The sequence below is a fragment of the Tachypleus tridentatus genome, chromosome 13 (genome assembly GCF_004210375.1).
Source record: "Tachypleus tridentatus isolate NWPU-2018 chromosome 13, ASM421037v1, whole genome shotgun sequence".
NCBI lineage: Eukaryota > Metazoa > Arthropoda > Merostomata > Xiphosura > Limulidae > Tachypleus > Tachypleus tridentatus.
The window spans coordinates 19,399,356-19,414,847 of NC_134837.1; the positions used below are offsets into that span (position 1 = coordinate 19,399,356).

Consider the following 15,492-nt stretch of genomic DNA (forward strand, 5'->3'; position numbering starts at 1 on the left):
AAAAAACAACCTCACATAAAAAGATATTAATTCTATAAACAACTTAAAACAAGACAACTACATCAAAATTCTAAAAGCAAATAAAAGCAATGCTATAGTTATAATGAACACAAATGAATATATTCAAAAAATGAACAACATCTTATCAGATACAAACAAATTTAAACTAATAAACACAAATCCAACAAAAACACATGAAACCAATTGAACAAAACACAACTACAAATGAGAAAAAAGCCAACACAATCTCAGAAAATTTTTATTCTTACCTACGAAAGACTGACACATGCACACCACAACTATAAGGAACGTCCAAACCTCACAAACCCGATTGTCCACTACGATCCATAATGTCGACCTATGAATCATTTACCTACAACCTCAGTAAATATATAGCGTGAGCATTTTCTAAATATGTAACATCAGCCGGGTCCTTTTTCAAAGACTCTTTTAATTTTAAATATATTCTTAATCAACCAAATCATAAAGCTTTAATGGCCAGTTTTGATGTAATCTCCCTCTTCACAGAAGTTCCAACAACTGAAGCCTGCAAAATAGCTTCAGAACTTTACATTCAAGACCCCAACCCATTGATACACATCCCAGCAACCAATTAGCAACCCTTATAGAATTCAGTACCACCAAAATTAACTATATGTTCAATAACCAAAACTACCTACAAATAAATGGCCTAAGTATGGGGAATCCCGTGTCACCAGTTCTAACCAATACTTTTATGACACAGATTGAATCTCAAGTTATAAATTCAGCCTCACACCCACCACTACACTGATACAGGTATGTTGATGATACAATTGCTGGATTCACATCTACAGAACACACACTTAGTTTTTTTCAACCACGTACACTCGATACATCCCAACATTAAGTTCACCTGTGAACAGGAAAAATAACCAAATAGCATTTCTTAACCTCAAGATCACAAGAACCGATACACAATTCAAAAGAGAAATCCACAGAAAAAATAACCCATACTGGACTACACATTCCCTGGGACTCAGCACATGAAACAAAACAAAAACTCAACACATTAAGAAACCAAATAAACACAGCCAGAAAACTATGTTCACCTGATAAAATTAACGATGAAATCAACAAAATAGAACAACACTTCATAAACATCAATAAGATTTCTCCAAAAACTATTGAAACAAAATACACACACACCTAGACTAACAATACAATGAACCACAAACAAGCAATAATAAATCCTAAGAAACAACAAAATCTTACACTGCTGCATACCGTATGTTCCCGACATCAGTGAAAAATATCCAACATCTTGGAAAAAAAACTTATAACAAAACACAACATTCCAGTAAACACCAAATTTATTCAAAACCAAGGTACAAAACAAAATTCATACTACGTAAAAACTACACTGACAAACACAACACCAACATTATTTATAAAATACAATGCAACAACTGCCACAACTTCTATATTGGAGAAACAAAGAGAAAAATGGAAACTAGATTCAAAGAACACAGAAAAAGACCTTCAGACATTTTTGAACACTGCAAATGAAATAAACACAACATAACCATAGAAAACATCCAGATACTAAATCGGGAAACAAATATAAGGAAACGCAAAATCAAAGAAGCCCTGCTTATACAACAACTAAAACCAAAATTAAACCAATGTAAAGGAACACCTTTATATCTATACCAATTAATAACCTAACATCCAACTACAACGCCCCCTACAATCCCGTACCCGTTTATGCTCTCGTCTCTAAGAAATGTACCCGGCAACGGTCAGTTGCAAATTCTCACTCTGTTAATCTGAAGATGACCTAAGAAGATTAAAATGTTGTTTTCTCCTTATCAATAAAAGTGTTAATACCCATACCAGCTGTTTTGAGATGCACAGACTGATCTATAGGTGTATCCTGCCATTTAATGTTAGTGGGTGTAATACTCTACTTAGAAAAAAAGTCACTAAAAATACGGACAACACCAGCAGGATCTGGAATACAAGACCCGTATTTTTACTAACACATGTAATCTTGGCATCACTTTCTGTAGGATCTGGAATACAAGACCCGTATTTTTACTAACACATCTAATCTTGGCATCCCTTTCTGTAGGATCTGGAATACAAGACCCGTATTTTTACTAACACATGTAATCTTGGCATCCCTTTCTGTAGGATCTAGAATACAAGACCCGTATTTTTACTAACACATGTAATCTTGGCATCACTTTCTGTAGGATCTAGAATACAAGACCCGTATTTTTACTAACACATGTAATCTTGGCATCACTTTCTGTAGGATCTGGAATACAAGACCCGTATTTTTACTAACACATGTAATCTTGGCATCACTTTCTGTAGGATCTAGAATACAAGACCCGAATTTTTACTAACACATGTAATCTTGGCATTCCTTTCTGTAGGATCTAGAATACAAGACCCGTATTTTTACTAACACATGTAATCTTGGCATCACTTTCTGTAGGATCTAGAATACAAGACTCGTATTTTTACTAACACATGTAATCTTGGCATCACTTTCTGTAGGATCTGGAATACAAGACCCGTATTTTTACTAACACATGTAATCTTGGCATCCCTTTCTGTAGGATCTAGAATACAAGACCCGTATTTTTACTAACACATGTAATCTTGGCATCACTTTCTGTAGGATCTAGAATACAAGACCCGTATTTTTACTAACACATGTAATCTTGGCATCACTTTCTGTAGGATCTGGAATACAAGACCCGTATTTTTACTAACACATGTAATCTTGGCATCACTTTCTGTAGGATCTAGAATACAAGACCCGAATTTTTACTAACACATGTAATCTTGGCATTCCTTTCTGTAGGATCTAGAATACAAGACCCGTATTTTTACTAACACATGTAATCTTGGCATCACTTTCTGTAGGATCTAGAATACAAGACCCGTATTTTACTAACACATGTAATCTTGGCATCACTTTCTGTAGGATCTGGAATACAAGACCCGTATTTTTTTACTAACACATGTAATCTTGGCATCACTTTCTGTAGGATCTGGAATACAAGACCCGTTTTTTTACTAACACATGTAATCTTGGCATCACTTTCTGTAGGATCTGGAATACAAGACCCGTATTTTTACTAACACATGTAATCTTGGCATCCCTTTCTGTAGGATCTGGAATACAAGACCCGTATTTTTTACTAACACATGTAATCTTGGCATCCCTTTCTGTAGGATCTGGAATACAAGACCCGTATTTTACTAACACATGTAATCTTGGCATCCCTTTCTGTAGGATCTGGAATACAAGACTCGTATTTTTACTAACACATGTAATCTTGGCATCACTTTCTGTAGGATCTAGAATACAAGACCCGTATTTTACTAACACATGTAATCTTGGCATCACTTTCTGTAGGATCTGGAATACAAGACCCGTATTTTTACTAACACATGTAATCTTGGCATCACTTTCTGTAGGATCTAGAATACAAGACCCGAATTTTACTAACACATGTAATCTTGGCATTCCTTTCTGTAGGATCTAGAATACAAGACCCGTATTTTTTACTAACACATGTAATCTTGGCATCACTTTCTGTAGGATCTAGAATACAAGACCCGTATTTTTACTAACACATGTAATCTTGGCATCACTTTCTGTAGGATCTGGAATACAAGACCCGTATTTTTTACTAACACATGTAATCTTGGCATCCCTTTCTGTAGGATCTAGAATACAAGACCCGTATTTTACTAACACATGTAATCTTGGCATCACTTTCTGTAGGATCTAGAATACAAGACCCGTATTTTACTAACACATGTAATCTTGGCATCACTTTCTGTAGGATCTGGAATACAAGACCCGTATTTTTACTAACACATGTAATCTTGGCATCACTTTCTGTAGGATCTAGAATACAAGACCCGAATTTTTACTAACACATGTAATCTTGGCATTCCTTTCTGTAGGATCTAGAATACAAGACCCGTATTTTTACTAACACATGTAATCTTGGCATCACTTTCTGTAGGATCTAGAATACAAGACCCGTATTTTTACTAACACATGTAATCTTGGCATCACTTTCTGTAGGATCTGGAATACAAGACCCGTATTTTTACTAACACATGTAATCTTGGCATCCCTTTCTGTAGGATCTGGAATACAAGACCCGTATTTTTACTAACACATGTAATCTTGGCATCCCTTTCTGTAGGATCTGGAATACAAGACCCGTATTTTTACTAACACATGTAATCTTGGCATCCCTTTCTGTAGGATCTGGAATACAAGACCCGTATTTTTTACTAACACATGTAATCTTGGCATCACTTTCTGTAGGATCTGGAATACAAGACCCGTTTTTTTACTAACACATGTAATCTTGGCATCACTTTCTGTAGGATCTGGAATACAAGACCCGTATTTTACTAACACATGTAATCTTGGCATCCCTTTCTGTAGGATCTGGAATACAAGACCCGTATTTTTACTAACACATGTAATCTTGGCATCCCTTTCTGTAGGATCTGGAATACAAGACCCGTATTTTTACTAACACATGTAATCTTGGCATCCCTTTCTGTAGGATCTAGAATACAAGACCCGTATTTTACTAACACATGTAATCTTGGCATCACTTTCTGTAGGATCTGGAATACAAGACCCGTATTTTTACTAACACATCTAATCTTGGCATCACTTTCTGTAGGATCCGGAATACAAGACCCGTATTTTACTAACACATCTAATCTTGGCATCACTTTCTGTAGGATCTGGAATACAAGACCCGTATTTTACTAACACATGTAATCTTGGCATCACTTTCTGTAGGATCTAGAATACAAGACCCGAATTTTACTAACACATGTAATCTTGGCATTCCTTTCTGTAGGATCTAGAATACAAGACCCGTATTTTTACTAACACATGTAATCTTGGCATCACTTTCTGTAGGATCTAGAATACAAGACCCGTATTTTTACTAACACATGTAATCTTGGCATCACTTTCTGTAGGATCTGGAATACAAGACCCGTATTTTTACTAACACATGTAATCTTGGCATCACTTTCTGTAGGATCTGGAATACAAGACCCGTTTTTTACTAACACATGTAATCTTGGCATCACTTTCTGTAGGATCTGGAATACAAGACCCGTATTTTACTAACACATGTAATCTTGGCATCCCTTTCTGTAGGATCTGGAATACAAGACCCGTATTTTTACTAACACATGTAATCTTGGCATCCCTTTCTGTAGGATCTGGAATACAAGACCCGTATTTTTACTAACACATGTAATCTTGGCATCCCTTTCTGTAGGATCTGGAATACAAGACTCGTATTTTTACTAACACATGTAATCTTGGCATCACTTTCTGTAGGATCTAGAATACAAGACCCGTATTTTTACTAACACATGTAATCTTGGCATCACTTTCTGTAGGATCTGGAATACAAGACCCGTATTTTACTAACACATGTAATCTTGGCATCACTTTCTGTAGGATCTAGAATACAAGACCCGAATTTTACTAACACATGTAATCTTGGCATTCCTTTCTGTAGGATCTAGAATACAAGACCCGTATTTTTACTAACACATGTAATCTTGGGATCACTTTCTGTAGGATCTAGAATACAAGACCCGTATTTTTACTAACACATGTAATCTTGGCATCACTTTCTGTAGGATCTGGAATACAAGACCCGTATTTTACTAACACATGTAATCTTGGCATCCCTTTCTGTAGGATCTAGAATACAAGACCCGTATTTTACTAACACATGTAATCTTGGCATCACTTTCTGTAGGATCTAGAATACAAGACCCGTATTTTTACTAACACATGTAATCTTGGCATCACTTTCTGTAGGATCTGGAATACAAGACCCGTATTTTTACTAACACATGTAATCTTGGCATCACTTTCTGTAGGATCTAGAATACAAGACCAATTTTACTAACACATGTAATCTTGGCATTCCTTTCTGTAGGATCTAGAATACAAGACCCGTATTTTACTAACACATGTAATCTTGGCATCACTTTCTGTAGGATCTAGAATACAAGACCCGTATTTTTACTAACACATGTAATCTTGGCATCACTTTCTGTAGGATCTGGAATACAAGACCCGTATTTTTACTAACACATGTAATCTTGGCATCCCTTTCTGTAGGATCTGGAATACAAGACCCGTATTCTTTACTAACACATGTAATCTTGGCATCACTTTCTGTAGGATCTGGAATACAAGACCCGTTTTTTTACTAACACATGTAATCTTGGCATCACTTTCTGTAGGATCTGGAATACAAGACCCGTATTTTTACTAACACATGTAATCTTGGCATCCCTTTCTGTAGGATCTGGAATACAAGACCCGTATTTTTACTAACACATGTAATCTTGGCATCCCTTTCTGTAGGATCTGGAATACAAGACCCGTATTTTTACTAACACATGTAATCTTGGCATCCCTTTCTGTAGGATCTAGAATACAAGACCCGTATTTTTACTAACACATGTAATCTTGGCATCACTTTCTGTAGGATCTGGAATACAAGACCCGTATTTTTACTAACACATCTAATCTTGGCATCACTTTCTGTAGGATCCGGAATACAAGACCCGTATTTTTACTAACACATCTAATCTTGGCATCACTTTCTGTAGGATCCGGAATACAAGACCCGTATTTTTACTAACACATCTAATCTTGGCATCACTTTCTGTAGGATCTGGAATACAAGACCCGTATTTTTACTAACACATCTAATCTTGGCATCCCTTTCTGTAGGATCTGGAATACAAGACCCGTATTTTTACTAACACATGTAATCTTGGCATCCCTTTCTGTAGGATCTGGAATACAAGACTCGTATTTTTACTAACACATGTAATCTTGGCATCCCTTTCTGTAGGATCTAGAATACAAGACCCGTATTTTTACTAACACATGTAATCTTGGCATCACTTTCTGTAGGATCTGGAATACAAGACCCGTATTTTTACTAACACATGTAATCTTGCCATCACTTTCTGTAGTACTACCTAGCTGTTTCATCGTCATACACAACGAGAGACCTTATCCTGAAAAGATTTGTCCAAATAATTAGCTTTGTGATCGGCTCTTTGACGCCATGAAGCACCTTAAACTCTAAGTAATGTGCAATAAAGTTACAGTAATTCAAGATGGACATCTAGCATTATTCAGTTTGAGAACCGTAATATTTTATTATATATATATAATTAAAAACTTTGGGATTCGCTCGTAGTTTTCAATATATATAAAGCATGTACAGAAGATTGAGTAAGATATATTAAAACGATTTTATGGCTGTTACAGTTACGTTGTTACAGTCCATGTCACCACGTCTGGTCATGCTGTATCTGATAACAATGCAGCTTGACAATAATCGTGCATATTTTTTCTGCGAGAAAAAAAAATGTTGTGATAAAGATTTCATGTCTAAAGCCCACCTCTCCTCCTTGCGGCTTTCCATATTATTGTACGAGGGCGACAGTTTCCAAGCTTCCGTTTGAACATCTGGATCGCACAAACGTCCACAGGTGCTGTGTCTCGTGACTTATCCGAGATTTCTTCGTCTAGAATAGCTTAAATACCCATTTCATTTATCAATTGCTTGAAGTACGCGATGACTGATCCAGAGATATGACTGGAAACTTCATCTTAGTGAAACTATACCTGTGTTAGCGTCATATCCAGACAATATTCTTGATTATGTCACGTACCCAAATGTTGTGGAAGGTTATGACACTCACCGCTGTGTTAACTGATATTCATCTGTTACAAGACACCACATTTTGCTTATAATAACATATCTTTATAATCTGAGAGTAAGAATATTTTATGACGGAAAGGACTGTTGCAAACCCTTCTTAGAATCGATCAATTCTCGGTGGAATCACGTTGCTTGCAAAACTCCAAGCAGTGTAAAAAATAGTTCTGATACATTCCGTTCCATCACAACTTTATATTAGTTGTTACTGTTATGTCACCATGTGGTTTGCTGGCTTGTGTATTCAATCAAAATCGTTTTATATTACTATAGTCAATAATATAACATGTTTCGTTAATATGTAGCTACCCTGCATTTTGTTTGGCTGAGTTATGTGTGCTTAAAAGGTAATTCCAGTGACAAGAAGTGAAGAAACTATAGTAAAGTGTTTTGATCGTGTCCATCTACTGTTCTGACGGTCCTGTCTTACTTGTTTTCTTGCTAAATAGAAAATAACACAATTTGCTATTTTTGCTGTGCCTTCCTCAGGACTCGTATGAACTCCAACTCTTTTATTTGTGAAGGTATTTGCTTTTCAAGAGGTATATGTATCGTAATGTAGGAGATTGGTATAATGTTGAGTCTTTTCAAGAGGTATATGTATCGTAATGTAGGAGATTGGTATAATGTTGAGTCTTTTCAAGAGGTATATGTATCGTAATGTAGGAGATTGGTATAATGTTGAGTCTTTTCAAGAGGTATATGTATCGTAATGTAGGAGATTGGTATAATGTTGAGTCTTTTCAAGAGGTATATGTATCGTAATGTAGGAGATTGGTATAATGTTGAGTTATATATATTTCTTCTCAAATACTAAGATTAAAAAACTGTCTTTAATTTCACCTGTCTTGGAGAAAAACGTTGTTGAAGAAAAACTGCTGATGTTAATAGAATAATATCAGTTTAAAAAGATGGGTTTATCTAGATTTTGCTGTTTAGCTAACGTTTAGTTTCTTTGATACTTTAGCCCGGTCAGAGATTCTTTGTCCTTTTTGATGACGCACATTTTTGGTTAATAAAAGTACGAGAAATATCTTTTAAAATCGGGTTTCTCTGTTAGACTGTGTACTGTGTATCGATCAATGTTCCATATTATGGACATTTGTATATGCATAGAAAACTTCGCATTTACAGAGCATGTACTTTAATAATAGCTTTGAATAGGTCTACATATTTCAGTCCTATGCTGTCTTTCTCTAAATATATATGTATGTACAAGTGTAAAATAATGTTTAAATAGAAAAATTGGGAAAAAAAAGAGTGGTACCACCAGAAAGTAAAGCAGGGTAGAAATGGATGGGTCAACATTACAACACTTGGTGGTTTAAAGTAAAGCAGGGTAGAAATGGATGGGTCAACATTACAACACTTGGTGGTTTAAAGTAAAGCAGGGTAGAAATGGATGGGTTAATATTACAACACTTGGTGGTTTAAAGTAAAGCAGGGTAGAAATGGATGGGTTAACATTACAACACTTGGTGGTTTAAAGTGAAGCAGGGTAGAAATGGATGGGTTAACATTACAACGCTTGGTGGTTTAAAGTGAAGCAGGGTAGAAATGAATGGGTCAACATTACAATACTTGGTGGTTTAAAGTGAAGCAGGGTAGAAATGGATGGGTTAACATTACAACACTTGGTGGTTTAAAGTAAAGCAGGGTAGAAATGGATGGGTTAACATTACAACACTTGGTGGTTTAAAGTAAAGCAGGGTAGAAATGGATGGGTTAACATTACAACACTTGGTGGTTTAAAGTAAAGCAGGGTAGAAATGGATTGGTTAACATTACAATACTTGGTGGTTTAAAGTAAAGCAGGGTAGAAATGGATGGGTTAACATTACAATACTTGGTGGTTTAAAGTAAAGCAGGGTAGAAATGGATGGGTTAACATTACAACACCTTGGTGGTTTAAAGTAAAACAGGGTAGAAATGGATTAGTTAACATTACAACACTTGGTGGTTTAAAGTAAAGCAGGGTAGAAATGGATTGGTTAACATTACAATACTTGGTGGTTTAAAGTAAAGCAGGGTAGAAATGGATGGGTTAACATTACAATACTTGGTGGTTTAAAGTAAAGCAGGGTAGAAATGGATGGGTTAACATTACAACACTTGGTGGTTTAAAGTAAAGCAGGGTAGAAATGGATGGGTTAACATTACAACACTTGGTGGTTTAAAGTGAAGCAGGGTAGAAATGGATGGGTTAATATTACAACACTTGGTGGTTTAAAGTAAAGCAGGGTAGAAATGGATGGGTTAACATTACAACACTTGGTGGTTTAAAGGGAAGCAGGGTAGAAATGGATGGGTTAACATTACAACGCTTGGTGGTTTAAAGTGAAGCAGGGTAGAAATGAATGGGTTAACATTACAACACTTGGTGGTTTAAAGTGAAGCGGGGTAGAAATGGATGGGTTAACATTACAAGACTTGGTGGTTTTAGACACGATGTAATCTCAAAGCGGTTGTGGTCATCGTTCTATCCATTTCCTAACTTGTGTGATTTTTGTAACTTAGTGATTGTTTAAACTAAATTAAAGTAGTACAGCTAAATTGTTCTGTTATAAACTTTGTTTCAACAACCAAGTACCGATATATCTGTGTAATCAAATTATGCGGCCCTAACGAAATGCATGATAACACAATGCTGGAAGTTGAAAATGGAAGCTGCAATAATCACACTTTGCTTATGGAAGACATTGTAGCCATCTGACTGATGAGGGATGGACTGAAAGAATTGTTTAACAAAAAAACCTCTTTGTGAAATTTGTTGAATATTTAGAAATAATTAGCTACTGACCAAACTCAATTCAAGTCTATAATTGCAGAGATGCCAACTATTTCAAATTACTGAGCATAATGATTGTAGACAGAGCCCTTTCACAGTTTTAATCGTTTTAGATTTGCCAGAAACAAAACAATCTGGTGAACGAGGTCTCTTTTTTTCCAACTTGTGAACGATCGCCTTGGTGTTTCTATGCCGCTTAGAAAACGAGAAATACCCATCTACGTGAGCACTGATTGGCTGACAAGCACTGATGACGTAACTATGGATTTCCCCACGTCCCAAGTATGGAGAAGCACCACACTCAAAATATTGGTAGACGTTAGAGATACAAATATTTTATTATTTCAAGCACAAACATGATTATCGCAAGTAGCCATTTGGACTATGTCTTTTATTTATTACAAAATGTATTTCTATCTCACTAGAAATTTTCTTTAACCCCTTTCAAGCCCTGGAGGAACAATTTATCACTTTATTGTATAGGCCTATATAATATATAATAATTTGGGAGTTGCAACAAGTCGTAATATTTGTCTGTATGAGCGTATAGTCGTAATGTATACACCAAAATCGTAATGACTGACATATCTGTAATTGGATCAAATTTCAAAATAAAACTCGTATGGGAGGAATGAAAGCCACACCCACTTTGAGATTGCATCAAAAACCACAAAGTGTTGTAATGTTATTCTGCCCGTTAGTGCCTTATTACCTTATTATTTAGTTACAAAATACACTTGTTTGTTTGTTATTATGCACAAAGCTACACAAAAGGCCATCTGTGCTCTGCCCACCACAAGTATCGAAACCCGATTTATAACAGTGTAAGTCAGCAGAGATACCACTGTGTCACTGGGGGGTGGTGAAAATTTTACAATCGTCCCATCGTTTTTTATTGTTGTATTTTTGTTACTAAGTCTCGAGAGTTTTTCTTAGAGGTGTCGCTGGTATTTCTACGACAGTTTTTCTTCCATCTAGTCAGGATGGCAGAATTTTCTCTGAATGAATTAACAGCTAAGGCTTGTTCGCATATTCAGCATTATTTCTAAATAATTTCTATTCTTACAGTGATACTCTCTTCGCTGGTACATAGGTTATCAATATAAACACATCTCGTTTTCTCTGTCCATATTGGCCCGGCATGGCCAGATGGGTTAAGGTTTTCGACTACCCGTCGCACCAAACATTCTCGCCTTTTCAGCCATGGGGGCGTTAAAAAGGTACTATCAATCCCACTATTCGTTGGTAAAAGAGTAGCCAAAGAGCTTGCAGTGGGTGGTGATGACTAACTGCCTTCCCTCTAATCTTACACTGCTAAATTAGAGACGGCTAACGTAAATAGCCCTTGTGTAGCTTGCGCGAAATTCAAAACAAAAATACACTCTCTCCATTTCTTTGTTCACCTTGAATGGCATATTTTAAAAATTGCATTGTTTCAAATATAACCTTAGATGCATGCCAAAAGATCACATTTAGCTTGAAAACAAGGCAAAAATCACTTATACAATTTATCATTCTTGTGTTCAGTCCAGATCGCTCGAGCAACGTGTGTCGGACTTCGGCAGTGGTAGCGTTCACCTTCACTTAGGAAACTAATGTCTTAAACACCGACTGCTATGATAGAATTGCTTTTGGTTGTTTGTTGTTTTTTTCAATACAGGACCCTCGAGTAAGATGTATAGAACTGAAAACTTTACTTTCAAAGGTTAGGTCATAGTTAAAACCTAGATCTAAAAAATCTATATAGTTCCCGTTTTTTTAGGTAACTGACACAGCTGTAAACTATTCATATAGCGCGTGCGCATAAGCAGTTATGCTCTCGTACGTGATACGAGTGTAGGTTGTTACTTAGCAACTCACCGAATGTACTGATAATCATAAAATTTGGCTGCTAGTGCACTTTTGATTTGTTAATAGAGTTGTAAAATGCTTATTGTTACTACTTGTAATTTAATAAGGAGCATTTAGATTTGCACATGGTAAAGGCAGGAGAGAGCTATGCATTTCCAATAACGTTAGTCAATCAGTCACATAGTCAGATTGACAAATTTCTTTTTACTCTACCGACTTTCTCAATTGCTTTGGTGGCTTGTAACTCTGGATTTGGTTTGTTTGCTGCTCAGCTGTGTGTGTTAAGTACTTGTAATAAAGTTTCGTTTACATGCTGTTTACGGTAGTTTGAGATTTTGATTTGTATTAATTATATTCAACATCCCGCCCACTTCTCTCTTAAGTGTGACCCGGCATGGCCGGGTGGTTAAGGCACTCAACTCGCAATCCAAGGATCGCGGGCTCGAATTCCCGTCGCGCTAAACACGCTCGCCCTTTCAGCTGTGGGGACGTTATAAAGTGACGGTCAATCCCACTGTTCGTTGGTAAAAGAGTAGCCCAAGAATTGGCGGTAGGTGGTGAGAACTAGCTGCCTTCCCTCTATTATTACACTGCTAAATTAGGGACGGCTAGCGCAGATAGCCCTCGTGTAGCTTTACGCGAAATTCAAAATAACCTAACCTATCATAAGTTTGTTTGTTTGTTTTGAAATTTCGCACAAAGCTACTCGAGGGCTATCTGTGCTAGCCGTCCCTAATTTACTAGTTTAAGACTAGAGGGAAGGCAGCTAGTCATCACCACCCACCGCCAACTCTTGGGCTACTCTTTTACCAACGAAAAGTGGGGATTGACCGTCACATTATACGCCCCCACAGCTGGGAGGACGAGCATGTTTAGCGCGACGCCGGCGCGAACCCGCGACCCTCGGATTACGAGTCGCACGCCTTACGCGCTTGGTCATGCCAGGCCCCCTATCATAAGTACTGATATACTTATGTATATTATATAGGTGACGGTTACCTAACATGATTTGAAATAACATTAATTCTTATATAAGCTATGCATTGTTTTGAAATTTCAACTTAATGTTGTTTTATATTGAAAAACATGTTTGTAATAATAGTGAAAAAGAAACAAAAACGTTAATTGATACAATAAGAAAAACAATATGGTGTCACTATAATCAGTAAATGGCGACAGTTTTATATTTTACATTTTTACTAATTTTACTAATATTTACTAATATTCATAATAAGCAGAAATATATCCTCTTAACACTTTATTATCTGGATGCTTTCTGCAAGGAGCGCACAATATTTAAAAGCGTAGTAAACGCTTTAACTACTCAACTTATATCTTATCTTACTGACCTGCGATCTGTGACCAGACGATTTGCACTCGTACGAACATTTCTACAACTTGTAAGCGGTGGTTCGTATCACTAACATCCTATGAAAACTGAAACACAATATCGCGCAATAAATTCTTTCTAAAAAAAAAAAGTGCCTATTTAACATAACATTTTTCAAGAGTGTACAAGTGTGTTTGATTACCAGTGCATATAGCAATGTTATTCAAGTGTGTGTTTGTAATTAAGCACAAAGTTACTCAATAAGCTATTTGTGTTCTGTTCACCACGGCTATCGTAATTAGGCTTCTCGCATTATAGTTCTCGCAGCCATACCACTGTGCCACTGATTCGTTTATCTGAGTTAATAAGGTATCGTATTGATATGTTCTAATTTATAGAGGCCTACCAATAGATGGCGAGTCATGTAAAACAAAAGGAAACACGCAGTATCAGCGATATACATCAATAACCGATTCAAGTAAACCTTATCTTTTGTTTGTAAGTAAGGCGCTTAACTTACATGCTGAGAGTCACAGGCTCGAATCTCCGTCACCGAACATTCTCGACCTTTCAGCGATGGAGGTGTTATAATGTCTTAGTCAATGCCGGTATCCGTTAGTAAAGGATTAGTCAAATAGTTGGCGCTGGGTGATGTTGACTAGCTGCCCCCTCTCTAGTCTTTCAGTGCTCGTATAGCTTTACGCAAAATTATGTTTTTCAATTTTGTAAATAATAATTTCTTACAAAGACAAATTTAATAATCCCTTACAACTGAAAATAATTCGGCCTTAATATATTAAAACAAAAATATGCATGCGGAGAGAGTACAATTTATAAGCACGTGAAACTTTTAAAAACTCAGTTATTATCTGCTTTCTCTGTTATATTAAATATCTCTCAAAAACTATAAACTTTACAAGTGACTAGCCCTTGTTCTGATATTCAACACGGCTATGGTAACCAAATTATTCGCATTGTAGTTACGAAGACGTTCCGTTGTGGCACTGAAGGGTTTATTCAAGTGGACAAAATATCATATTTATGTTTTGTAAAATGCAGATGGCTACCAATAGATGGCGAGGTATGTAATGAAACAGACACAGTAGACATTTAATAATGAAGTGACACATGCAGTACACTTTCTCTGTTATATTAACTACCTCTCAAAAACCAGAAACGCTCAAGCATTCGTGGTAAGAAAAACTAAATGAGAAGTTATTGACGCCAGGTCTTTATGTTACCGTTAACGATGTCTTTGCGAAGTATAAAGTTATTTAGTTGTTGATTGTACTGCCAAGCCAGACACGTATTGTGCTGAGATATGTTCACTGCGGGACGAACTCCGGACTTTATTGTGGAATGTTTGTAAATATGCCCGTGATCCACTGAGAGACAAGTTGATTAGTTTGTATAAACGAGGTCACAACATCCGAAATAAACATAAATGTCAGGAGTAGAAATATCGTATTGAAAGATTGAGCTGTTGGATGTTGTACAAATTTATTATATGTATCGCTATATTACATAAATTTGTACGACATTCAACAGCTCAATCTTTCAGTATGATATTTCTACTCCTGACATTTATGTTTATTTCATTGAAAAATATATTCGTATTAAAAGAGATATTTACAAATCCCTTGATGTAAGTATTCAACCCTTCATGTTTGACACGCATCTAACATTTGGAATGAATATTTTGTGAAATT

The 15,492-nt window shown here is 36.3% G+C and overlaps 1 protein-coding gene across 2 annotated transcripts in view; it reads right to left on the minus strand.

Moving 5' to 3' along the window:
• The window catches only part of LOC143239762 (uncharacterized), a 59,670-nt gene extending 45,148 nt beyond the window's left edge, over positions 1–14,522 (minus strand). Inside the window, exon 1 of one of the 2 annotated variants that reach the window (XM_076481235.1) lies at positions 14,304–14,522. The gene's annotated coding sequence lies outside the window, so the exon portion shown is untranslated. The remainder of the gene's footprint in view (positions 1–14,303) is intronic. The other variant, XM_076481232.1, reaches the window with a different exon arrangement.
• Positions 14,523–15,492: the final 970 nt, after the last annotated feature.